Source organism: Danio rerio, chromosome 1 (assembly GCF_049306965.1).
Source record: "Danio rerio strain Tuebingen ecotype United States chromosome 1, GRCz12tu, whole genome shotgun sequence".
NCBI classification, from domain to species: Eukaryota; Metazoa; Chordata; class Actinopteri; order Cypriniformes; family Danionidae; genus Danio; species Danio rerio.
The window spans coordinates 53,069,111-53,094,579 of NC_133176.1; the positions used below are offsets into that span (position 1 = coordinate 53,069,111).

General features: G+C 37.7%; 1 long non-coding RNA gene across 1 annotated transcript in view; it reads left to right on the top strand.

Moving 5' to 3' along the window:
* Nucleotides 1–25,469, top strand: part of LOC137495292 (uncharacterized) — a 105,219-nt gene that overhangs the window by 55,860 nt on the left and 23,890 nt on the right. Inside the window, exons 5-7 of the long non-coding RNA XR_012408221.1 lie at nucleotides 17,856–18,006; nucleotides 21,654–21,853; nucleotides 22,900–23,013. This is a non-coding gene — a long non-coding RNA (uncharacterized lncRNA). The remainder of the gene's footprint in view (nucleotides 1–17,855; nucleotides 18,007–21,653; nucleotides 21,854–22,899; nucleotides 23,014–25,469) is intronic.

Here is a 25,469-nt window from a genome sequence, read left to right on the forward strand (position 1 = left end):
TAGTGAATCAGTGTTAGCTAATATGGACCAGGTGCTACCAATCATAAGCGTGTGCTCCTCTCGAAATTAGTTTATAAATAAACTTCACTTAAAAAAAAACTAACTCTGCTCTGGGGTGCGTTTCCGAAAAACCATCGTTAGCCAACTAAGGTCGCAAGTTGTGTTGTGACTCGTTATAAACATAGTCGGTTGATTTGGAGTTTTCCAAATCCATCGTTTCAACGAACATTCGCAAACTGCGTCGCAAACTTGCACGCTTGTGACTACACCTCTGGAGCTGTAGTTAGAAGCATAGTTCCTGGTTGTGTTCTATTCCCAGTTATCCCCCTATGCATTCAAAGTAGTTTTTACTGTTCAGTTTTTATCTTCATATTGACAACTTTGAAAACATTCATGTCATTTTGGACACAGCTGTGGCTCATGATGAAAACTATAGATGACCTGTTATTCAAAAGCAGAATTTACGTTATGTCCAAATTTCAGGGCCGGAGTGGGACTCCTTTTCAGCCCTGGAGTTTCAAGCCTTAGACCGGCTAACCTCAGTTCAAGGCTGACTATATTGAAATAACTTAAATTCCAATTCAGTTTCTAATGACACTACCACGTTTTTTTTGTTTTTGTTTAGGGAAACAGCTGCTTTAGAACTTTAAATGTTTTTCACAAATATGAAAACATTAAAGGGTAGCTGAATCTCCGACTCTTTAAAACATCACAATGTCCTTTCCTGCAATGTCTGAATATGTATTCTGTGCAAAATTCTTTATAGATATCCAGTTCTTTGTAACGGTGGTCACAAAAAATAAAATATGTACACCTATATAAGTAACCCAAACAGTATTATATGTCTTAACACTAAAAATGAAAAAAAAAAAAAAATTCTCAGGTTAGCTTTGCTCCCTGGTCGGCAGTGTTGTAACGCAACATGCTGACCAATGGACCAAAATGTACTGTATATGACATGGGCTTGTTGGTTAAAACATGTCTGCAGTAGTTTGAATATGTTAAAGTTGTAAAAGTAGACTTCAAAAAATAAAATAAGTAAACAATATCCTATTTAATGATAATAATAATAATAATAATAATATTTCCCAGTACTGGGTTGCAGCTGTGAGCAAGTAGGTATCGCTGCAGTCTGGAGACCTCCAAGTGAGGGGGACTAAAGCCACAAGCGAACTGGGTTGCTGTAGGTGTAGTAGACATTAATAAAACACAACGGGTTACTGTGAGGTTGGGTTTAGGGTAGGTGTAGGTTGGTTGAAGTATCTGGTCTCTCGTCTTTCAGAGAACTAGCTTTGGTTTGATTGGTCAGATGGCTCAGTCTCTTTCGATTAGTTAATGTCCAAGGTCAAAAACACTTAAATTTTCTTATAATGTCAATTGCAGTGTTCGTTTTTTCGCAGTGTCTGAAGTGGTTAGTTGAAATATCTGGTCTCTCTAAACCCTGTCTTTTATAAAAGCTAACTCTAGCCTGATTGGTCAGATAGCTCAGTCTGCTGTGATTGGTTAACGGCCATGGTTAATAACACTTGAATTTTTTTACAATATCAATTGTAGGATTATTTCTTTTCTCAATGACTGAACTGGTTGATTAAAGTATCTGTTCTCACTAAACCCCTCCCTTCTGAGAGCTCAAGCTCTGCTCTGATTGGTCAGATGGCCCAGAATGTAGCAAATGGTCAACACCCAAGGTCAAAAACACTTTCTCATAATAAATATTGCATCATCGACTCTTTTCTGAGTGTTTGAACAGAGTTGGTTCAAGAATCTGATCTCTCTAAACCACATCTTTTAAAAACACTTGCTCTGCTATCTGTCAGATGGCTCAGTCTGTTTTGATCGGTCAAACGATTGCACCGCATGTCAGAAAACAAATGCTCATTGTCATATTTGAGTTTCAGCTTCAGAGGCTTCCTTAGCTCGATAAGAACAGTAACAGGTTGACGTGTAGACTCCTCGAGGCTATAGATACACCTACAGTCCAGTGTTTGAGGGTCAAAATAGATGCTGTTTGCAGGTTTACAGTCAAGACAGTAGACTGGAATTTCGCTCAGTTGTTTCAAACCTATGGATGTTTGTGCAGAAGAAGTTCTGGAATCGCTGACTACTTGTTTCAGGCTGTTCAGAATCCCAAGCTCTATGTTTGGAGACAGTAACTATTTGTCTGCACTTTGATTTTCGAAAGGCCTTTTAAACTCATAATCAGTTTTATTTCATTTAACATGTAAATGAAAAAGCATAACCATATCATTTTATACATCATCTAACCTTGTTTTCGTACCCAAACCTTGCTTTCTTTTTCGCTGTAACACATTGTGCCTGATGGATAATTAATAATCAAGCTGAATTGAATGAATCTTGTGTGTCAGAAACAAAACACATGACCTTGACACCTCAGAATGAAGTTGCGGCTCAATTATTGTGCGTGACAATCTATAACGTTTCATTCTGATGCAAATAAACAGTCCCTTGTGTCCATATGCTGCTGGTCTTTTAAATGCTAATGAAAAAGTGTTTAGAGACCGTTCATTTCGCACACAATATGAGGGCTCGTTCAAGAAGAGCTTTCTATAATCGGCCGTGCGCCACAAACACAGTCAGATGTTTGGTTGCCACTGCTGGCATCATAAAGCGAAGCATTCTGCAGTCTCTAAATTTAACCGCTCTGTGTTGACGCCTGTCTTCATAGACAGAATGAAAGCTTGCTTCTATTCCTTTGGTTTTGCGCTAACTTCCTTTTTAGTTTTCAAAGCCCCCTACTTCACCTCTGAATTGGCAGAGACACCTCACCTAGATTTCCGAAAGCCTGGGTAGTGTTTTATTGTGCAGCGTTGATTTCTTTATTCCCTCAAGTTGAGTGAACTTCAAAAGGTGCACACAAAGGCGCAAGACACCTTGATGTCACCAGCGATAGACAGAGCTTCTCTCTGTGGGACCGGCTGCGTGTGGAGCGATGAAACTTTCATGATTTTGATGCAAAAAAAAATTTGAAATAAATGGTCGAAATGAAAGTTCTGAAATAGGAGTTAGCCTTGGTGGAAAGTACCGTTACTTAGGGCTGAACGATTTAGGGATTTTTATTGACAGATATTGCGATTGCGCTTTGATTTGCAATTATTTTTTGTTAAAAGATTAGGGTAAATATTGTTTGACTGAATTTATAAATATTATAATAATATTAAACATTAAATCTGTTGTTTTATTAACAGTCTTATAATAATTTCTGTATAATAATAATAAGTGCATTACACAATGGGCACCAGTGAGCAGCATCCACCTGGATGAGGCGATGGCAGCCATATTGCGCCAGACTGCACACCAGCTGATTGGTGGAGAGGAGTGATGAAGCCATTTAGATATGACGATGGTTAGGAGGCCATGATGGACGGACTCCCGAGGGCAAATTTGGCCAGGATACCAGGGTTAAACCATACTTTTTTTTCGAGGATCATTCTGGGATTTTTAATGACCACAGAGTAAGGACCTTGGTTTAACGTCTCATCCGAAAGAATGTGCTCACTAAGCAGTATAGGATCCCCATCAATATACTGGGACATTAGGACCCACACAGACCACAGGTTGGGCGCTACCTGCTGGTCTTACTAACACCACTTCCGGCAGTAATCTGGCTTTTCCATGTGGTCTTCTATCCAGGTGCTGACTGGGCGTCCATGTGAGAGTTGCAGAGAGCTAGCTGCCAGCAGTTGTAGTTGGGGACAGGACGAGGACTCAAATGCAGAACTAAAATATAAGTTTATTATAAAATGAAACAAAAAGACATCAAAAACTACCCTGAGAGGTAAAACATTAGCAAATAAACAAACTTGACAGGACAGGGTGGCAGGAATCAGGGCTGTAACAAGACACGACTGGTCAAGGGAATAAACGGCAAGTGTCGAACTGGCACAGGACAGCAGACATGAGGAGACTAAGAGCACACTCACACTATCCGAACAATGCCCAGGTGCGTTTTCTGATTCGTTTGAGAAGTGTGAGTGCTCTGAATTGGGCTCAGGCGCAGTTCATGGTCGGCCCTGGCCAGGTTGGAAGAGGTGTGCCAGAGCGTGGTTCACTTGGGCTTTGGCATGGTATGCTTGCAGTGTGAGTGCAAAGCGCGCCTGAGCCCAAAACTGAAGATGCGACATCACTTTTAAGGGACTGTTTCATAGACTGTTTCAATCATTCTTACTGTTTAATGGACGCAAACTGTTGGAGTTTATTAAAGACGCAAACCCCTCACTGCAAGTCAGCTGCACCTTCAGGAAACCTCCTAATACCTGCAGCACGAGGACTTTATGGCCCCGTTTATACTGCTAGTTAAATGTGACCCAATTCCCAATTTTTTGCTCATATGTGACCGTGTAAACACACAAAAAAAAAAAAAAAAAAAAAAAAAAAAAAACGCATGCATTCGGATATTCAGAGATCGGTTTCAGGCCTCCTTCATATGTGGAAATAAATCAGATATAGATCGGATATGTGACAATGCGACTATCATGTAAACAGGCAGATCGGATTTATTAAGGCATTTCATTCTGTATATCATTTAACTTGCGACAATGTGGTGCTTCTCCGCGGTTTAATGACAGAAAGAAGAGCGTGTGTGGAGATGCTGACGCAGTAAACAACATCAGAGGAAACACGGAGGAGGAAAGTGGTCAGTCGCCACAATTTGCTCCCACCAGACCTGAGACCTCTCTCGTACCCACAAATTCCTCTGAATGGTGGAGGACATCATACAGCACATAAACCATAAGTGCAAGCTCCGATGACGGCCCTTTCCCACCTCCTCCTCAAAATCATTTTAAAGATGGGTGAACTTCGTGTTGTAACTTTTGCTTTTTGTCGCTATTAATACACACACTGCGGACTACACATAGAACAACTTTATTCTCTCTAACACCAGTGCGCACACAGACAAAAGCTACATCTTCAACTACACACACACACCAGGGCCATACCATTACAAAAACTGTGTGGGGGTAAATCTGGACTGAACCATTCACTGCTTTTACTACACTTTGCATATTTCGCAGAGTTAAAAACAAGACAATATCTTCTATCGTGGCTAGTCCCAGATAGCAGGTAATAATCGGTCCAAGCTCGGCTGCCCTTCTGCGCCTCTGGCTCCGACTCGGCATCGGCGAGTGTTATCCAGGCCGAGTATGGCCCGCAGCTCGCTCGCACACATCCGTTTGTGATGTGGCTGTAAAGCACTGGCGGGATTCCTGTTAACCATATCTGGCCCGAGTCTGTGTGTAGAGTCCGGGCTGCTTCTGGCAAGGACTCGGCTTGTTTAACTGATGACAACCGATTAAATTCTTATTTTATCTAGTCATTAATGACAATTTGAGAAAAGATCCATGGTACGACAGGAACAAAATAATAAGAATATTTTGTGTGGATGGTTAGACGCAAACAAAACAATATTATTTATAACTGGATTATACATATGATCCTGGCACAGATGCTAGAATCCGCCTTTATGCATGCGCGACATCGTAAATTGTATGGCAAGCGTAAACGCATGAATTGGATATGGGTCACATTTAAAACAACGTGTAAACAGACAGGCAAACAAATCAGATATAGGCAACAAATCGGAATTGGGCATCAAGACCTGACAGTGTAAATGAGGCCTAAGATTGTTTATGAGCGTCAAAAGTAGTGGATCTGTTCGGCAAAGAGTTTGACTGCATGTCACTGCATCCCAAATGACTAAAAATGATACAAAACGATACTACAGCAATGTTCACTGTGCTGAGTGAGAGCACTTCTCTTCCTGTTAAACTGAATTTGCGTCTATAAGCATCTTATGATGTTGTGTGCCTGCTAGGCATTAACTAAATGAACTACAGAATATTACGTTTAAGCACATCCACAAATTTGATGTAAACACATTAGCTTTTTACAGCGTAATACTCACTACTTACTACTCATGAGTACTTTTAAAAGGGCTATTTTTACTCATACTTTGAGTCATATTTACAACAGTTACTTTTACTCGCACTACATTTGGCAAGTAAGGGTACTTTTACTTGAGTATGATTTTTCAATTTAAATTTTTTCAATTTTGATTTTTCAATTTTTCAATCACTGATTGGGACACCCCTACCCCTTCACGTGAACGTGCAAAACGTGTAAAATTGGGATTGGGCCTAAGGCCGTACTCACACTAGGTACAGTTGCCTCGAACCGGGCCAAAGCACGCTTGTCCCCCCTCGCGTCTCCCCCGACGGCCGGCACTCACACCACAAATGGGCCTCGGCACGCTTACGTCATCGCTGCTGCGCTGTTCAGTGAGAAGCGCTCTCTCACTCAGCAGCACAGTGGAGATTTCTCTAGTTAGATCGTTTCAGTCGTTTGTTATGCAGTGACATGCCGTCAAATATTTCGCCAAACAGTCCTTAGGGATGCGGTGACATGCAGTCAGATATTTCGCCGAACAGATCCGCCACTTTGGCGATCTTAAACGATCATAAAGCCCTCATGCTGCAGGAATGAGGAGGTCTGCTGAAGCCGTGCAGCTGTCGTGCTGTGAGGAGTTCTCGTCTTTAATAAACTATGGCAGTTTACGTTCACCGAACAGTAAGAATGATTAATAAATCCATATGAACAGCCCCTTGAAAGTCACGTCTCGCTTTCAGTTTCGGGCTTTGGCGCGTTTTGCACTCACACACAAGCGTACCGCGCCAAAGCCCAAGTGAAACGCGCTCAGGCACACCTCTTCCAACCGGGCCAGGGCCGGCCAAGTGAACCGTGCTTGAGCCTGATTCAGCGCACTCACACTTCTCAAACGATCCGGGAAACGGGCCTGGGCACGGTACGGATGTCATAGCGTGAGTAGGCCCTAAGACTCAAAATCACCCCAGAGTGGATGAAAACATCCCCAACAGCAGGGTTAACTACTGAAGATCAATCCCTGAGAAAAACCACTCGGTTAGTTTTTTCAGTTTCTTTACACTACTGAAAGCTAGTGTGTGTCACCTAGTATTTGTGTTGTTTGAGGCCAAAACGAGTTGTTGTGCACCTAAAGAAACTGTCAAGCGCTCACAGACATATTCAGAAACGCTTCTCTTTTCATTTGCAAAATGCCAAGCTCTCAGCATGAAAAAAAGAGATTTGAAATGCGCACAAATGAAAATGAAGTCAGAAAGACTGAAGCTTTTGAACACAGCGCTATTGTGGGAACTCTTCAAAGACAGTGGCCTTCTCCAGCATTCATGCCCTCCGTCTTGGAGCACTCTAAAACGCGGGGTTTGGTAAAATTGCTTCTTTGTGTCTAGAGGTGTAATTCTCCTCAGACGTCCATATCTGAGGACGTGGAGGTTCTTCCAGCTCTCAAGGCTTTGTTCTGGGTACACTTCTGTCATTGCACCCCCCTCTCGCCCCTATACGACATCTCCCTACGGGTCCGACATCAGCGTAATTGAAGATCATTACGCAGCCACAATGCATCTTGACAGAGCTTGGGCTTCATAATGGAGTTGAATAGTAGGGCGCACTTCAACGCGTGGCGCTCAGGAAAATGAAGGGCAGCAGCTGAGGAATATTCCTTGCATAATGCCATTGGTTGGCCGATGAGGCAAAATAGCTACTGATTATTGGCTTACGTGCAGCCACTCTGCTGGCTTGCTTTATTTCTTTATTTATATACGTATTTATTTTTTGGGGGGGCTTGTTGTGTTTTGTTTTGGCTGAAGTGGGTATGTTGGGGTGGGGGGTGGGGGGGTGTAGCCTCCACACTTCAAAAGAATTTGTAACAAACCTAATTCATCTGAAGCGTAGGATGAGCTGGTAAGGAAGATGAAAGATGAAAGTCTGTTGGCATGGAAACTGAAAGCACATCAGTGCCTTGTGGTGAACAAAAGGCTGCCTGTGTGTTGTGTTGTGTACTCGTGAGAGCATCCAGAAAGGTTTTAAGTAGTAGCATAGAATCGCTAAGAAAATTACCCACTTATGATTATTTTATCAAGTTCAGTTTGGACTTGTTTTGTACATTACAATCCGCCCTGGGATGGCAACGGGATTTAATTTTCCTCGCCGCACACATCGCTTGTGCTGAATCATCATTTGTGTCATGTTACAAATGAAGAACTTTTTTCCTGAATTGTAATTAGGTACGGTATGAAAAAGAAGAAGAAGGAAAATGTCAAAACAGAATTGTGTTTAACTAGGCCATTATAGAGGCAGACTGAATTGTATTAAGGAAAGCTTGCTGTAATATGGATGGTGATGATAAGCACAGCTTGCATATCAACTTTAAAACAATGCCTTCTGGTAGATGACGGCTTAGAGGTGTTCAGTGTTTAATCAATCTATTTTAGTTCAACTTTGTGCCGGAAACTATTCATATTTGGAATTTGAATTTTATTAAGGACTTTTAATTGGTTTATATCTATCTATCTATCTATCTATCTATCTATCTATCTATCTATCTATCTATCTATCTATCTATCTATCTATCTATCTATCTATCTATCTATCTATCTATCTGTCTATCTGTCTATCTGTCTGTCTGTCTGTCTGTCTGTCTGTCTGTCTGTCCACCTACACATACATTCTTTTATCCACCCATCCATCCATCCATCCATTCACCCAACCCTCCATACATACATGCATCCAGTGTTCTAGTGTTATATCCATCCATCTTTTTATCCATTCATCTATCCATTCTTCTATCTATCCATCCATCCATCCATCCATCCGTCCATCCATCCATCCATCCATCCATCCAGTGTTCTAGGGTTACACCCATACATCTATTTATCCATTTATCCATCCATCCATCACTCCATCCGTCTGTCTGTCTGTCCGTGCTTCCAGTGTTCTAGGGTTCTATCCGTCTATCTATTTATCCATGCATCCATACGTTCGTCCATCCGTTCATCCATCCGGTGTTCTTGGGTTCTATTCGTCCATCTATTTATCCATTCATCCATATGTTCTTCCATCCATCCATCCATCCATCCATCCATCCATCCATCCATCCATCCATTCAGTGTTCTAGGGTTCCATCCGTCCATTTATTTATCCATTCATCTATCCATTCTTTCATCCATTCATCCATCCATCCATCCATCCATCCATCCATCCATCCATCCATCCAGTGTTCTAGGGTTATATCCGTCCATCTATTTATCCATTTATCCATCCATCCATCCTTCCGTCCGTCCATCTGTCTGGCTGTCCGCCCACCCAGTTTTTTAGGGCTCCATTCTTCTATCCACTCATCCGTCTATCTATTCTTCTATCCACAAATCCATCCATCCAGTGTTCTAGGGTTCTATGCATCCATCTATTTATCCATTCATTAATCCATCCATCTATCCATCCATCCATCCATCCATCCATCCATCCAATGTTCTTTGGTTCTATCCGTCTACCTATCCATCCATCCATCCAGTTTCTTTTGATCTATCTGTCTGTCTGTCTGTCCGTCCATCCGTCCGTCCGTTCATGTATACATATTCATCCAGTGTTCTAGGGTTATATCCATCCATTTATTGATCCATCCATCTATCCATACATTCTTCTGTCCATCCATCCATTCATCCATCTCTCCCTCCCTTTCTCCTGTCTGATGTCACAGGTGTTGTCAGTGAGAGTTAATTGAAGAGTGAATGCTATGTGGAGGGGGATTTCCACACCTCAGGGCTCTACTGCTGTCCTCTAGCACTGAACTCACCGTTGAGCTTATATCTCATTCACACACACAATCTGTGATTTATAGTGAACACACATTTACAATACATTTATTAAATTCTGCTATAAGTAATGCAAGCACAGTATTTAATCACAGGCATATGCAGTGCTCAGCATAAATTAACCTCCTTTTTTCAATTCTCAGTAAACAGACAGAAAAAATTTATTTTTAGCAAGAGTTTTATCAAACTGTTATATTCATTAAAATAAGAGTTCAGTCTCCTTACATATTTAGGAACAGAAAGATGATACATTTACTTTTTTATTTTATTTTAACAAAATGTTATATTTGATTATATTTTTCTTGATTTTTCCTGTTTATTAAAATTTTATTAAACACTTTTCCCCAACATTTTAATTTGGTTGTACTCATTTTGGACTGTGGTCTTAAGTTTTTTGTTAGATTAGTTCCAGTTTTATCCTTGGTACTGACTAATCTAAAACATACACACAAATACATTTGAACCCAGAAGTTTACACTCTAAAAAATGGAACATAGATTTTGTCTGAGACAAAGCTGTCAGATTTGCACCAAATATGAACCTTGTGTTTTTTTATTGATTTGTTTTTTTTTCTGCTAAAAAAACTAAGCCATGATTTTATTCTTGATGGTAAATCATACTAAACTTTTACTATTTTAGGTCCGTTAGGATTACCTAAATGATTTACGTTCGCTAAATGCCAAAATAACGAGATAATTTTTTTTTTGAGAATTTTTTATTCATTTCTAGACAGTCATAAGTTTACATATATTTTCTTGGTATTTGTTTTAGCTTTGCTTTTAAACTGTATAACTTTGGTCAAATGTTCTGGATATCCTTCCACAAGCTTCTCACAATTGTTTGCAGGAATTTTGACCCGTTCCACCTGATAGAATTGGTGTAGTAACTGAGTCAGATTTGTAGGCTGTCTTGCTCGCTAATGCTTTTTTAACTCTGCCCACAAATTTTCTATATGATTGAGATCAGGGCTTTGTGATGGCCACTCTAAAATATTCACTCTGTTGTCCATAAAGCACATTTTAACTAATTCGGCAGTATGCTTAGGATCATGGTCTGTTTGAAAGACCCGTTTGTGGGCAAGTTTTAATTTCCTGGCTGATGTCTTGAGATGTTGCTTTAGTATTTCTACATAATGTTCTTTCTTCATGATGCAATCTACGCTGTGCAGTGGACCAGTCCCTCCTGCAGCAAAATAGCCCCACATCATGATGCTGCCGCCCCCATACTTCACAGTTGGCATGGTGTTCCTAGGCTTGTAAGCTTTCCCCTTTGTCCTCCAATTGTAAGAATGGTCATTATGGCCAAACAGTTAAATATTAGTTCAATCAGACCGCAGGACATGTCTCTAAAATTACTCTTTTTCCCAGTGTAATTCAGCAAATTGTAATCTGGCATTTACGCTGAGCACTGTATATGCATATGTACATGCAGAGCATATTTTTCATCATCATTAAGCCTGTGTACGCAATCTGTGACTTATAATGAAAACACACACACACACACTTTCATAAAACATATTTTGATATAATGTTTTATGGTATGTTTTTGTTTGAAGATTTAAACTTTTAATGCCAATATATATTTTATTCAGCCCTGAACAAGATAAAACGTTGTTGTTGAGCTGTGAAAGATGCTGCTCCATTTCTAGATTTCTTCTAAAAACAGCCACAGATGAAACGGCTATATTAAGCAGCTCCTAAATTACAACTGCTTCGTGAATATGTGACCCTTCACTTTTTTTTTTTGTCTGACAATAAGCTGCCCAAACACATCTACTAGCCCAGCATTCATACCTTTTCATGTTTTCTAACCAGAGGAGGAGTTTGATCTCTCCACAGATCCTGCGATGTCACAAATACGCATGAGAAGACAGCAGCTTCAAAGACCATCACTGGCTTCTTCTCTTTTTTTTTTAGTAAAGAATAATGAAATATTCATTTTAAAAGAGGGATAAAAATATAAATGAAATCAGTACAGAAAGGGAAATGAAGTCTGAGACAAAACTGTCAAATTTGCGCCAAATATAAAAAACCTTTACGCACCTTGTGTTGTTTTATTGACGTGTTTTTTTTTCTGCTATAAAACTAAGCCATGATTTTATTCTTGATTGTCAGATTGTTGTAGGGTTTCTGTAAGTGCTTGACAGAGTTAAAAGTACATTTTAAGAGCTAATTTTATCAAAATAAATGCTTGTTCAACTATCAATTTGATCAATTCTGATATAAGTAGTGAAAATGCAGTTTATAAGCTGGAATGATATACAAAAATGCATAATCTATATTCATTATGAATGTAAAATAATGAAAAAATGCTTCAACGTGATTGAGAACGTTTGATTGTGCCACTGAACTTATTCTTAAACATTTTAAACAGAGTTGACAGTAAAAAGGTTGACATTTTCCACCATTTTGCGCTTTAGCTCAAGATGCAAACCACAAAAAGAGATCACATGGCATGTCTAAAACAGAATTTTATCTTTATTCATTGTTTTTTTTAAAAGTGAATGAGAAATTCACTGATATATCACAGTAACCGAGTTGACATGTTGCATATTTAACCTGCTGTTGGTGTATTTTAAACATTTTGAAGACATTGCTCAATGTTGTTGCTCAAAAAATGTGTAATAGCAGAAAATTGAATCTTTTATGAATGTAAAAGCAATGAAAAATGCTTAGATGTGGTTGAGAACGTTTGACTGTGCCACTCATTTTTCTTAAACTTATTGTTAAACATTTTAAGCAGAGTTTACAGTAACAGAGTTGACATTTTCCACCATTTTGTGCTTTAGATCAAGATGCTAACCACAAAAAAGATACCAAATGGTGTGTTAAAACAGAATTTTATCTATTTTAATTGTTTTATAACATTGAATAGAAAAATTCACTGAAATAAAAGAGTAACAGAGTTGAAATGTAATTAATTTGCTAATGGTGTATCAAACTCTTTGAAGACATTGCTCAATTTTTATGAGGGTATGGGGGTATGAGAATTCTTTATTCATTTCTAGACAGTCATAAGTTTACATATATTTCCTTGGTATTTCTTACTGTTGTAAGAGTTTATAAGTGAAGACCAGGGCTGGATCGCACGCTGTTGCAAAACCACCCAAATCTTCACTACCCTCCTGTGTCGTTTTTTACCCGCAAAAACAAATTCAAAACCGCCCAATCTGGCAACACCGTTTACATGTATGTTCTGCCTTTTTACAACCAATGTAACAGAGTTGGCCAGAACAGAAAGACATAAATTATATATGATTTAATAACTGAATTTACTAATAATTCAGAAAGTAGATGTTTCATGTAGATGTTTACAACTCGACACCATTGTATTTTTAGAGACCGGGCGATGATATTAAAAAACTATGAAAAAAATACATATTTTCTGTACTTTAATTTCATAGTACAGACATTTCAAAATAATTCCACAAAGTTTTTGATAGTCCAGATCGTTGAGTAAAAGTATTTAAATTACTATTAAAGTTTGGCTAAAGTCGCTGAAAATGGACGTTGCTTTTTTCAACCCCTCCTTTCTCTATATTCCGAGTATCCTGTTAAACGTCACTATCTCTGCTCTTCAAATATGGTGTTAAACAATGTATAAAACCAGTTTAAAACCTTAAAAAATGTACTCAAACAGTGACATAAATGCTGATTATTTGTCAAAGGGAAGCCCCGTTTCAAACAGGCACGCGATTGGTCCAGCCGTCCTCCTGACAGACACGCACAGCAGCGCATACTTTGTAAATATTGTGTAGGATAGCATAGTGTGGATGAAAATCACTCTAATGATGAAAATGTTGAACAGTGATATCTGACAATATGTAAACAGTAGGCTATGACATTCCTCCACAGTTGATAAAGTTGGGTGTATTTGTGAAGCAGTGTGTGGAAACAGCATGGATCAAGTTAGCCAAAACACAATTATCTATGGCCAAAACGCGCACCGTTTGCTGTAAAGGTTGCAAACTTAACAATGAACAGCCGGGCTTTCTGTCATTTGATGAAGATTTATGGCCTCACCAGCTTTTGTAAAGCTTTGTAAAAGTGCCATTTAAAATATTTTAAAAATACATATTGATCTTCAGGTTTAATAGCATTTGTATGTACAAATTAAGCTGTAAATATATAGTTTATCCCTTCAAATGCAATGGCTTTTGAAGGATATCATGAAAAAAACAGGCAAAATAATTAATGCGATTTTCTCAGGTTTTTTAATAGGAAAAATAGGTCAAACAACACTTCAAATGGGCGTACAGGTATATTCAAAACTATTTAATGCAATGTATTTTTAAGGATAAAAAAGGCCAAAAAAATTAAAGGCAAAAAAAAATAAAAAAATGGGCAAAAAAATTATAGCAATTTTTATTTTTTTAATTTTTTGTTTTTTTCTCAGGTTTTCAATTGTAATAAGAGGGCAAACAGCAATAATTCAAGTCAGCTTATCTTCAAAACTATTGAAAGTACCACAATTCTGGTTACCACACTGTAGAAAATCTGGCAGAAAATCTTCACACTGGTCAAAGTTTAATGAAAATTTTAGTGTCAGTCCCCTGAAACTGCATTTTTTGCGTGGTCAAATAGCAAAACGGCATGGAAAAAGTGCAGTTTTGAAAATAAATACCCTTGTTCATGTGGACAGGGCCTTACAGTGTGAAGACAAAAACATATACAGGCAAAATTCCATCCTAAATTTATTCACATGCATTTTTCTTCATCATTAAGCCTGCGCTCAGAATGTCTTAACACTAGAGTCACTTTGATTTGTCCAAATCAGTCAAGATGATGGGGAAGATGCTTTCTTCTTCTCCAATTAAAACTTTCTCTGAATCCGTAGTTCATTACAGCACAGCAATGTTTCCATTAACCGCCAGCAATGTGCCTTCTTACTGCGGAGGCAAGAATTAGCTTTTAAAAAATGAGGATCAATTAAAACGGCTGGCGAAATACAGTTCATCTCTACTGCATTCTTGATCGCAACAAAATAAATCGCTTGACGCATTTTCTTGGTTTCTTTAACACGATAATCTGCTGTCAAGCGCGCCTGATTCTCTTCGCCAAATTTGACAGCTAATTTTGAGTGAATTTTCACAAGCTTGCGAGGGATAAAAGCCGCCGACAATGGAAAAGGCAACCCTTCTCTTTCCCGCTGTCGTGTTTCCAACCAAACCTTTTAATCTGGCTCTTGTGCGAGGGCTCAGCAGCTAAGCTCAGCAGAGGGCCGGGATCTGTTGGGGATTCGACAGGCAGCCTTAAACATCAACACTAACACTGGACAAGATGACAGTAAAAAACTGAGTTGTAGGAAATAATTAGCATTAACTAAATTCATTTACTTCTTTTGTTGACGCTTTACAAAAAAAGTATTGATACATGAATAGTGATGTACTAATATGTATACTAAACAATCCCTTTCTGTGATCTGATGATGAGTTAAGACATGCTAATCGAGAGTTAACTTTAAAGCACACATGAAATCAAAACTAATCATATTGGTTACGTTAGCTCACATTGCTAGTTTTATGGCGAGCAATTTATCGGTGCGTGTCATTAAGAAAAAAATTATATTTTGCTCTTGTAATCTAAAATTGAAATCTGGACATGCACTTCCTCTTTGCATATGGTTAAATTCTCAGATTATGTCTGTTTGAGGTATTGGGCGTGGCTAACATACTTAACCACGCCCCTCTAGCTGGCAGTTTTGACAATAAACAGAAATGGTGAGGGGGAGGAGTCTGTTAGGTTGCAATATCTCTACTCAAAACCCTTTTCCAGATCTTTCTGAATGAAATGCCTTCTTTACTACATCCAATCAGCTTGCAGTAGAATGAAACAAGCCACACCCACTGTTTTCTTATTTATTATTTCATGTCAGTAGGAACTGCATCATAATATGAAAAGAATCGTGCAGATTCTGGTTCATGTGGACTTTAACTACAACATGAGTTCATGCGTGAGTAATGGCTACTATTTTCTTTTAAACTAATGTAACCACTCACAAGCTGCTAATGTATGTTTTGTCATGACTTTACTTAAAGGGGCACATTATCATTAACTCATTTCTATCTACTTTTTTCAATTACCGATTTCTAAACTTTTAAAAATACCTTTATGTGTGTTTGTGTTTGTTTGTTCAACAGAAACTCATAAGAGTTTGGAACCAAAGTGAAAAATACTGAGTAAATTTCCATTTTTTTGGGTGAACTCTGCCCTTTAGTTCTTTATTACTCTCACTTTTTAGCTTTACAATACAGGCTGATTGCTTGATATAGCAAATTCATAAGTCTCAGCATATTTCATTACGACTTGTTGTAATTATAAACACTGGTTCATTACATTACATATATATATGTAATGTACTGTAATGTGTATTTATACAGCGCATTAATTGTGTATGGCCAGTTCACAATCTATAGGGGGGTCTCTCCACACCACCACCAGTGTGCAGCATCCACTTGTATGATGCGACGGCCGCCACAGGACAACGGCGCCAGTGCGCTCACCACACACCAGCTATTCAGGGAGTGAAGAGACAATGATAGAGCCAAATCGATAGATGGGGATGATTGGGAGGCCATGATTGGTAAGGGTCGATGGAGGGACTTTGGCCAGGACACCGGGGTTAAACCCTACTCGTTACAAGGAGTGCCATGGGATTTTTAATGACCACAGTGAGTCAGGACCTCGATTTAACGTCTCATCCGAAAGACGGCGCCCACTGACAGTATAGTGTCCCCTTCACTTTTACTGGGGCATTAGGACTCACACAGACCACAGGTTGAGCGCCTCCTGCTGGCCTCTCTAACACTACTTCCAACAGCTGCCTAATTTTCCCATGTCGTCTCCCATTCAGGTACTGACCAGGCTTAGCTTCAGTGAGTAACCGGTCTTGGGCTGCAGGGTGATATGGCTGTGGCATAAATATATATATATAACCTCTGGCATCAACAATGCATATACAAGGCATTTGCAGAGCTCACAGAACTGCTGCTCATTGGAAATTTTCTCTTTTTCAGGCCATTCTCTGGAAACCCTAGAGATGGTTGTGTGTGGAAATCACAGTAGATCAGCAGTTTCTGAAGTATTCAGACCTGCCTGTCTGGCACCAACAAACATGCCACGTACAAAGTCATTCAAATCACCTTTCTGCCCCATTCTGATGCTCAGTTTGATCATTGTCTTGACCGTGTCTACATGTCTAAATGCGTTGAGTGGATGTGATTGGCTGATTATAAATTTGCGTTAATGAGCAGTTGGTCAGGTGTACCTAATAAAGTGGCCGGTAACTGTATATATATATATATATATATATATATATATATATATATATATATATATATATATATATATATATATATATATTTTTTTTTTTTTTAATTGACCAAACCTGTTGCCTTAAAAGTGAGAAGTTGACTTTATTAAACAATAAGTGCATAATCCCATTGTAACTAGGAACTCTAAAGTTGACTGAATATATATATCTTCATAATTACACACATACTTAATTTACTTAAGAATTTTAGGGCAAGAGGTTTACTCACTTTTTAAAAAAATAAAAGCATCTAATCTAGCAAAAATAAAACAAGAATCAGTTAAACCTGACTTTATTCAATGTTGACATTTCATAATATTAATGTTTAATAATGATCATATTATAGCATGCCTCATTTGCATATGTGATCATATTACTTAAGAAAAGCTTTTTGGACTACAAGCATATTTCTCAAACACACATTATTTCAGGTCGTCAACTGAGTGCTTTGAAATATTAACGTCCGCCATTAGCACCCTTATCCCAAAAATCGGGATCCCCCATCATTTTTTTCCTTGGCAGTTTCTTTGGAAATTCCGACTGGGGTGTTTGCTGGAGATCGCTACTTCAGGAGGGCTTTAAGCAAACACTGGTTTTGGATTGTTTTGGTGGCCTTTAGATAAGCTCTGCGTTGTCAGCACAGGCCAAAGCTAATCCATAACCCTTCAACAGAGCCGATCGCATTCTCCCCAAGCAAAACCACACCCTGAGACCCCCCAGAAAACAAAAGGGAGTTTCCCCACTCCCTCCATATGCTTCATCTACCACCAAGAGACTGTCTGGCGTACATTTGAGCATTTTTTTCTTCTGTCAATATCGTTTTTTTTCTCTCTCCTGCAGGACCAGCAGTCACTTGTTGAAGACGCGACTGTCTTTAATGTTGTTCCAAGTGTTTGAGGCCTCACTGAGGGATGACAGAAATGACCTAAAGAAAAGCTTTAAAGGATATCCCATGATTCTCTGCGGGTCTTGGCGACACATTATGGTTCAGGTTATGTTCAAAACAACAGCATTATTCACTCGGATTGTAGACTAAACTCCCAAACTTCTTCATTTTCCTCAAGAAATGAATATATTAGTATCCAAACAGCTGTGAAAGTGATTTGGTACTTCACTTTTAAAACATTTTCAGACTTAAAGGTATAGTTCACCCCCCCCCCCCCTTAAAAAACACTTGCACACCATACTTAAAAAAATTATGTTTGATGTTTGTTCAAATTACTTATTTAAATGAGCTGAATCAACATCTTGAGGTTTTTTGGGGGGGACAACTTAATTGTTTTACATTCAAGCTACTTAAATTGGTAAAAAAATAATAAGCTTAACTTAATTCATGTTTCAAGCAGAAGGAAAATGGATAAATGATTAATATTAGTTAAAGTAACATAAAAAGACATGTTTTCATGACTTTTTGTCATATATTTTTTACAGTTTTCAGCCAATGTATATATCTCATTTAAAAAAGACCCTTTCCACTAGTTTTGTGGTCCAAAATCATATATTTTTGTAATGTAAAATGTCTTTAACATTGACAAAAGAATGTAACAAGCTGGACATATCATATTAACAGCGTATTGTGTATTTTGGACTACAATGTAGTAAATAACAAAGAACAGTGTTTTAGCACACTGGATCAGGAGTCTTCTCTATTAGTATAGCTGATTAACCATGTGTTGGAATGATAACATCCTTCTGAGAATATACCATTAGGAACAGAAGGCCCCTGCTGCCCTATATCTATCTGCTGATAACCACTGATAATGCCCATTTAATCGAGTGATAACATTCAAAACGTGCGGTACACAATCAACTGCCTGTCTGACATGTATTTGAATGAATAAACAGAAAATACATATTAGATAAACTCTCAAAGCACTTTAAATGTGATCCCAAGTACGTTTGGGAGCTGGATTTCTTTGTTGTTATTTCAACCTTTGGTTTTAGTTTATTATTCCTTTTCGCAACACATGAATTTAATGTACTCCTGAAACCAGATTCCGACTCAGGACTGAAGGACATTAGCATTTGGGGCTTCAGCTCTTCCTTTTTAGTCCCTCTAGCCATTTAGACTCAAAAAAACGCCTGCTCCACCTACGAGTGAGCTGTAGGAACTGCGGCCCATGCTGCGCGGAGTCGTGTTAAGCTTCACTGATAGTATGCCAAAGTGACGCTGATCAGTCTCTTAAAAAGACAGTCACAGCGGGAATGTGAGCTTTTGTGTGAGTGTGTGTGTGCGCGCGCAGCAATTGCACAACACTAATCCCTCCATCATTAAAGAGAAGACACAGTTGACACTAAATGAGGCCCTGGTGTCAAACCCAGGTGTGGAGGTGGGCGCATAGGGGAGCAGCGGAGATCGGGTTAGGGGGAAAAAAGTGAAAAACACTGATCAGATAAGCAAAGAAAGCTCCCGCTGTATCTGCTGAAAGGAGAAATAAGTGGATGAATTCGTTAAATGGGGTCCCCGAGGAAATCGATTTGCTTTGTTGCTCGGAGGTTGCGCTTTTATATAGCTCTCGGCTGTGCTTAACCAACACCTGGATATATAACACAACCACAGCTATACATTATTCAGTCATTCAATCATTCATTCATTCATTTTCTTTTCAGCTTAGTCCCTTTATTACTGCGTACGAAATTGTAGGATTTTTAAAAAGGCAAGGCAAGTTTATTTATATAGCACATTTCATACACAGTGCTTTACATAAACAAGAATAAAAAAGACAAATTTCAGAAAAAAATAAATAAACAATAGAAATGATTAAAAACAGATTAAAATGTGTTAAAACAGGTTATAAATACTTAAAAAATAGGAAAGAACATAATAGTGCGATCTGTCGAACGTAGTTAACTAGTGGTTGATTACCTTCCTGTTACATTTTCTGTTTATTAGTATTTATAAAATACATATTCTGCACGATATTATTCCACATCCCTAATCTTATCTAACACTTTAACCCAACTACTACCTTAAAAACTAATATTTAGCATAAAAATAAGAGTTTATTAAGCTAAAAGTCATCATTAGTGATTTGTTAATAACAAGAATTTTACCTTAAAATAAATTGTTTCCCAAATAATTAAAAATAAAATCATTTATTCATTTAGTTCGTCTGTAAGGTTAATAATTGCAACATAGGATCATTCTGAAATGTAGCCCTATATAAATTTTTGGAGATCAGGAATTATATAGCCAGAAGTATGTATGGCTGTGTTTCGTCTTTAAAACAAACACTAACTGCTTACCTTTGTATGGATGGATTTCCCACTGAAAAAAGGATTCAAAGATGAATCCTTGGATTTACTAAATGTTTTTTAAGTTAAGTGGATGTAAACTATTTACTTGGGTTGAATTTAAACAAATTAAGTTGAAAATTAATACATTTAATTTGTTTAAATTCAACACATAAATAGTTTAGAGCAATTTTGCACAATTTCTTACACTGTAGATGAAATTATAATTATTATGTTTTATATATATATATATATATATATATATATATATATATATATATATATATATATATATATATATATATATATATATATATGCTGTCTGAGATTTTTATTGTGCCATTTTACATAAATTTAACAATTTTTACAACACTTGAGAAACAAACTGTAACACTTTACAATAAAGTTGTGTTGGCTGATGTTATTTAATGTATTTGGTAACATGAACAAACAATGAACAATGCATTAATTATGGTTTTTATTAATTTTTAATGATAGTTAATGGAATTAAAGGCATTTCTTGTTAAAATTAGTATTTTAGAAACGCATTAGTTAACGTTGAACTATATTAATAAAGGTTCCACAATTATTATTTATTTTTACTTCATGTTACACTCAAAAAATATGTTCAAACAACACAATTCATGTGGTTTTTTGGGTCACAATTTCTTTGTTTTATGTTTAATCAACTTTATAAATCAATTTGTAAAAACTAATAATATACTTAGGTGGCAAGGTGTCTCAGTAGTTAGCACTGTCGCCTCACAGCAATAAGGTTGCTGGTTTAAGCCTCGGCTGGGTCAGTTGGCATTTCTGTATAGAGTTTGCATGTTCGCTCCGTGTTGTACACCTCCGGGTGCTCCGGTTTCCCCATAGTCCAAAGAAATGCGCTATAGGTTAATTGGATAAACTAAATTGGTCGCACTGTATGAGTGTGAATGAGTGTGTATGGATGTTTCCCAGTACTGAGTTGCAGCTGGAAGGGGATCCGCTACACACATCCGTAAAAACAAATGCTTGGAATAGTTGAATAAAGGCATTAAGACAAAGGAAAATGAATGAACGTTAACTTAATTGCTTTATGTTGTCTCGACATAACTCGATTGTGTGGAACCCAGCATTTTCCACAGTGAAGTAAAAACATTAACTAATATAACCATATTTAAAAGTGTGACTGAAATAACAAATTCCTGATTAGAAAATACTAGTGTAAAAATAAAGACTGCTTTGAGAACATTATAGAGTAGCCTGACCTTAGCACTTCTCATTCAAATAAACCATGACACCTTTTGGACACTGCAGTGCTGGGTTTATCATGAGCAAGCAAATAACGGGGGAGATGTTAATCCTGTATCTCTCTCTCTCTCTCTCTCTCTCTCTCTCTCTGTCTCACACCTCTCTCAGTCTCCAGGGATGTAAATCCGAGTTGGCACATCTCCCACCCTCACCGTAGCGGTTCACCTCCTCCTCTCTCCGCTGCTCCAAGCCTTTGATCTGCATCCAATGCCCAAACAACCCATGGGGGTCAACCGCACTCAACCCTTTCACAGGCTGGCACACTCCTCCCTGTTGGCACTGACGCAGCTCGGCTGCCAGAGCGCACGGTGAGTTTCACAAGAGACAGAGATGATCAACACAGGCTCCGCATTGTGGGGAGACAGTGGGGTAATTAACCCAAAACTGTGGGTTTCCTTCTAAATGGGGACTCCGAGTGTGTCTGAACCATAAAATGAGGTTGAAAATGCCGGGTTACAGACAATTCCTTCATGTTGTCCTAACACAAATCGATAAAGTTAACTGTTTTTACAAATTTAGGTGGATTGAACATAAAACAATTACAGCTGAAGTCAGAATTATTAGCCTCCCTGTTTATTTTTTTCCCTAATTTCTGTTTAATGGAGAGAAGAAGGGTTTTTTAACACGTCTAAACACAATAGTTTTAATATATTAAATATTAATATAATATTTCTAACAACTGATTTATTTTATCTTTGCCAGGACATTTAAAGGTTTAGCTAGGTTAATTGGGTTAACTATTCAGGTTAGGGTAATTAGGGAAGTTATTGTATAATGATGGTTTGTTCTGTAGACTATCAAAAATATATTGCTTAATGGGGCTATTGTGATTGTGATTACTGCTTTGAAATAGTTTTTTTTTTTTTAATGTCTGGGTAAAAAACTAAAACTTTTTTCCCTCATTGAACACAAAATATTGTATGTTAAAAAAAACATTTAAAATATTTTGGACCAGTAGCTTTTGATGTGGAGGTTCCTTTTCTTTTGGAGGTACTGTGCCCTAAAAAAATTAATAAAATAGTTTTGACAAACATGTAAAAAATAAATGAAAACAAATCTTACACATACCTTAGAAATGGTAAAGCAGAAAATTTTGGCGGTTTTGAAACCTTGACTTTTCCAAACCATAGTATACCTTGAAACCGGTTATCGTCCCATACCTAGTAAAAATGTACTTATTTAGCTCACCTGGCTCTTTTCCATTGGCCCAACAAGGCCATTAAAGAAAAGCCCTCGTCTGATTTTTACCACGTTTTCAGATTTTACCACACTCTCACCCTGTTATTTACTTGTTTGTTTTATTTTTTGGCTTCTGTTTTTATCTTACCCACTTTCTGTAACCGTTCTTCACCAGACTCGAACCCCATTATCATTCATGGTCAAGTCCTCTCTGTGTCTCAAGTCTGCTGACATAAATGGTGAGCTAACTGGACAAAGTGGTATTAGCGGAAAAGCCATCCACACCGAGGTAAGCAATCAGCTTGCAAGCGTGAAAAGGAACGGCGTCATGCCGCCCCATAGCATTCGTTTCTAAAGACGAAATGCAGTCATACGTACTTCTGGCTACATAATTTGTGATCTCCAGAAATATATACAGTTGAAGTCAGAATTATTAGCCCCCCTGAATTATTAGACAGCTTGTTTATTTTTTCCCCAATTTCTGTTTAACGGAGAGAAGGTTTTTTCAACACATTTCAAAATATAATGGTTTTAATAACTCATCTCTAATAACTGATTTACTTTATCTTTGCCATGATGACAGTAAATAATATTTTACTAGATATTTTTAAGACACTTCTATACAGCTTAAATTGACATTTAAAGGCTTAACTGGGTTAATTAGGTTGACTAGGCAGGTTAGGGTAATTAGGCAAGTTATTGCATAACAATGGTATGTTCTGTAGAAAATCGAGAAAAAATATAGCTCAAAGGGGCTAATAATATTGTCTCTAAAATGGTGTTTAAAAAATTAAAAACCGCTTTTATTCTAGCCAAAATTAAACAAACAATACTTTTCCCAGAAGAAAAATATTATCAGACATACTGTGAAAATTTCCTTTCTCTGTTAATAGTCATTTGGAAATTATTTAAAAAAGAAGAAAAAAAATTGAAGAGGGCTAATAATTCTGACTTCAACTGTATATAGGGCTATGTTTTCAGAATGAGACTATGTTGGATCAAGGTTCCATCATGCAATTCAAAAGCATAAATAAACAGGGAAAATAAATACATGAATCACAAAATAAGGAAAACGGCTAATTTACGGATAGTTTTGTGCACTGTACGCTTGACAGCATTCCTCTTTATGTCATTCCGTTTCAACATAATATATTCACTCACTCAATTCCTCAGTTGTGAATTTGGCCAAACCTCTACAAGCCCTCTTTACAATTTCTCCTTTTGTGCTCCACAAAAGCAGACAGCAGGAAATGACGTGAGGAGTATGAGTAAATAAAGAGCGAATTTCCTTTTAATGAGCTGCTACACGTTATGCATGAGCTCTGTTGTCTCACACACCTCCTCTTGAGCGCTATACATGTTCTTGTCTTCTTCGCTAGAGCCTTTTTTCTCTGATACTGCTCATCGGCAATTACTCCGAGCTTCTGCCGGCGTCTGTTCTTCAGCGACGGCATATTCAGGCGAGCTCCATTCACATGCAGATGTTTCCAAAATCCCTGTCTTGTTTTTGTTCCCTGTGACCCATCAATCAGCACTCCTCCCATCTGTTTGTTACTCGCTATTTACTGGCACCCGACAAATGAAAATGTCATAATATCCCTCTCTTGTACTCATCCTCTCACACCATCAGGGTTTATTTGTGGGACTTTTAGGAGTTGAAAAGAGCAGCAAGCTTAGTACAAAACCATTCAGCACACCTTTAGTTTTTATTTGCATGTAATTGATTTGTACCCCTATATACATTTCTGGAGAGCGCCAAATACATCACCGGAGATACTTTTTAGCAGTTTTTGTGTTTAGGAATCCAACAGAAGTTTTATAGAGATATATCCAGTCGCAGACCCGCAAAACCACACACGTTTCAGGCACACGCAATCTAGCACACACGATCTAGGCAAACTATATATGATAACTAACTAACTCCTTAGGAGCATTATCGCCACCTACTGTATTTCACAAATATGGCTATCGAGACCGCCCGTGCTACGACTGCCATTCATTAGACTGTGAACAGTTTAGGGTTTCCCATTCCAGTCATTATATCATTATTATATTGTAATGATCATTTTAAAATCTTTGCAGTTTCAGAACTCAAATTATGTAAATAAAAATAATCGGTTAAACACTTAGGACTTTATTCACACGTGTAATGAACTAATTTAGGATCTTAATAGTATCATACTTGGTTAAAATTGCTTTGTTGTAAAATATAAAAGCAAAAAATATTGTGTCACATTAAAATTAATTACTATAGTTAATCATTTAAACAATATAAAATATAGTTATTAACTGATTATTTTAACTGATTATCTGATCTTAAACTACTATCTTTACTAAACTGTAGCAACTGTAAGTACAGTATATTATTTTGTAAATTAATTAATAACAGTTAATTAGCTTCTATTGCTAAATTTGTTGCAACTGTAATTACCACCAACTACCAGTGCTTGGTATAGTTTAAAAACAATATATTACTTACTATACATTTTTTTTTATGTGGGAAATCGTTCATAAAAAAAGTCAGCTGACGTCAAGGCGAGCTAACTGGACAACCTGGTAACAGCAGGAAAGCCGTCCATATGGACGTAATTGGTCAGCTGGTAAGCGCAAAAAGGAATAGTGTCATTCCGCCCTGTAGCATTCGCTTTAAAATCCAAATGCAGCCAGACGTACTTCTGGCTACATATTTCGCAATCTCCAAAAAGGTATATAGGGCTTCATTTTCTCTCACTTTCTGAAAACGTA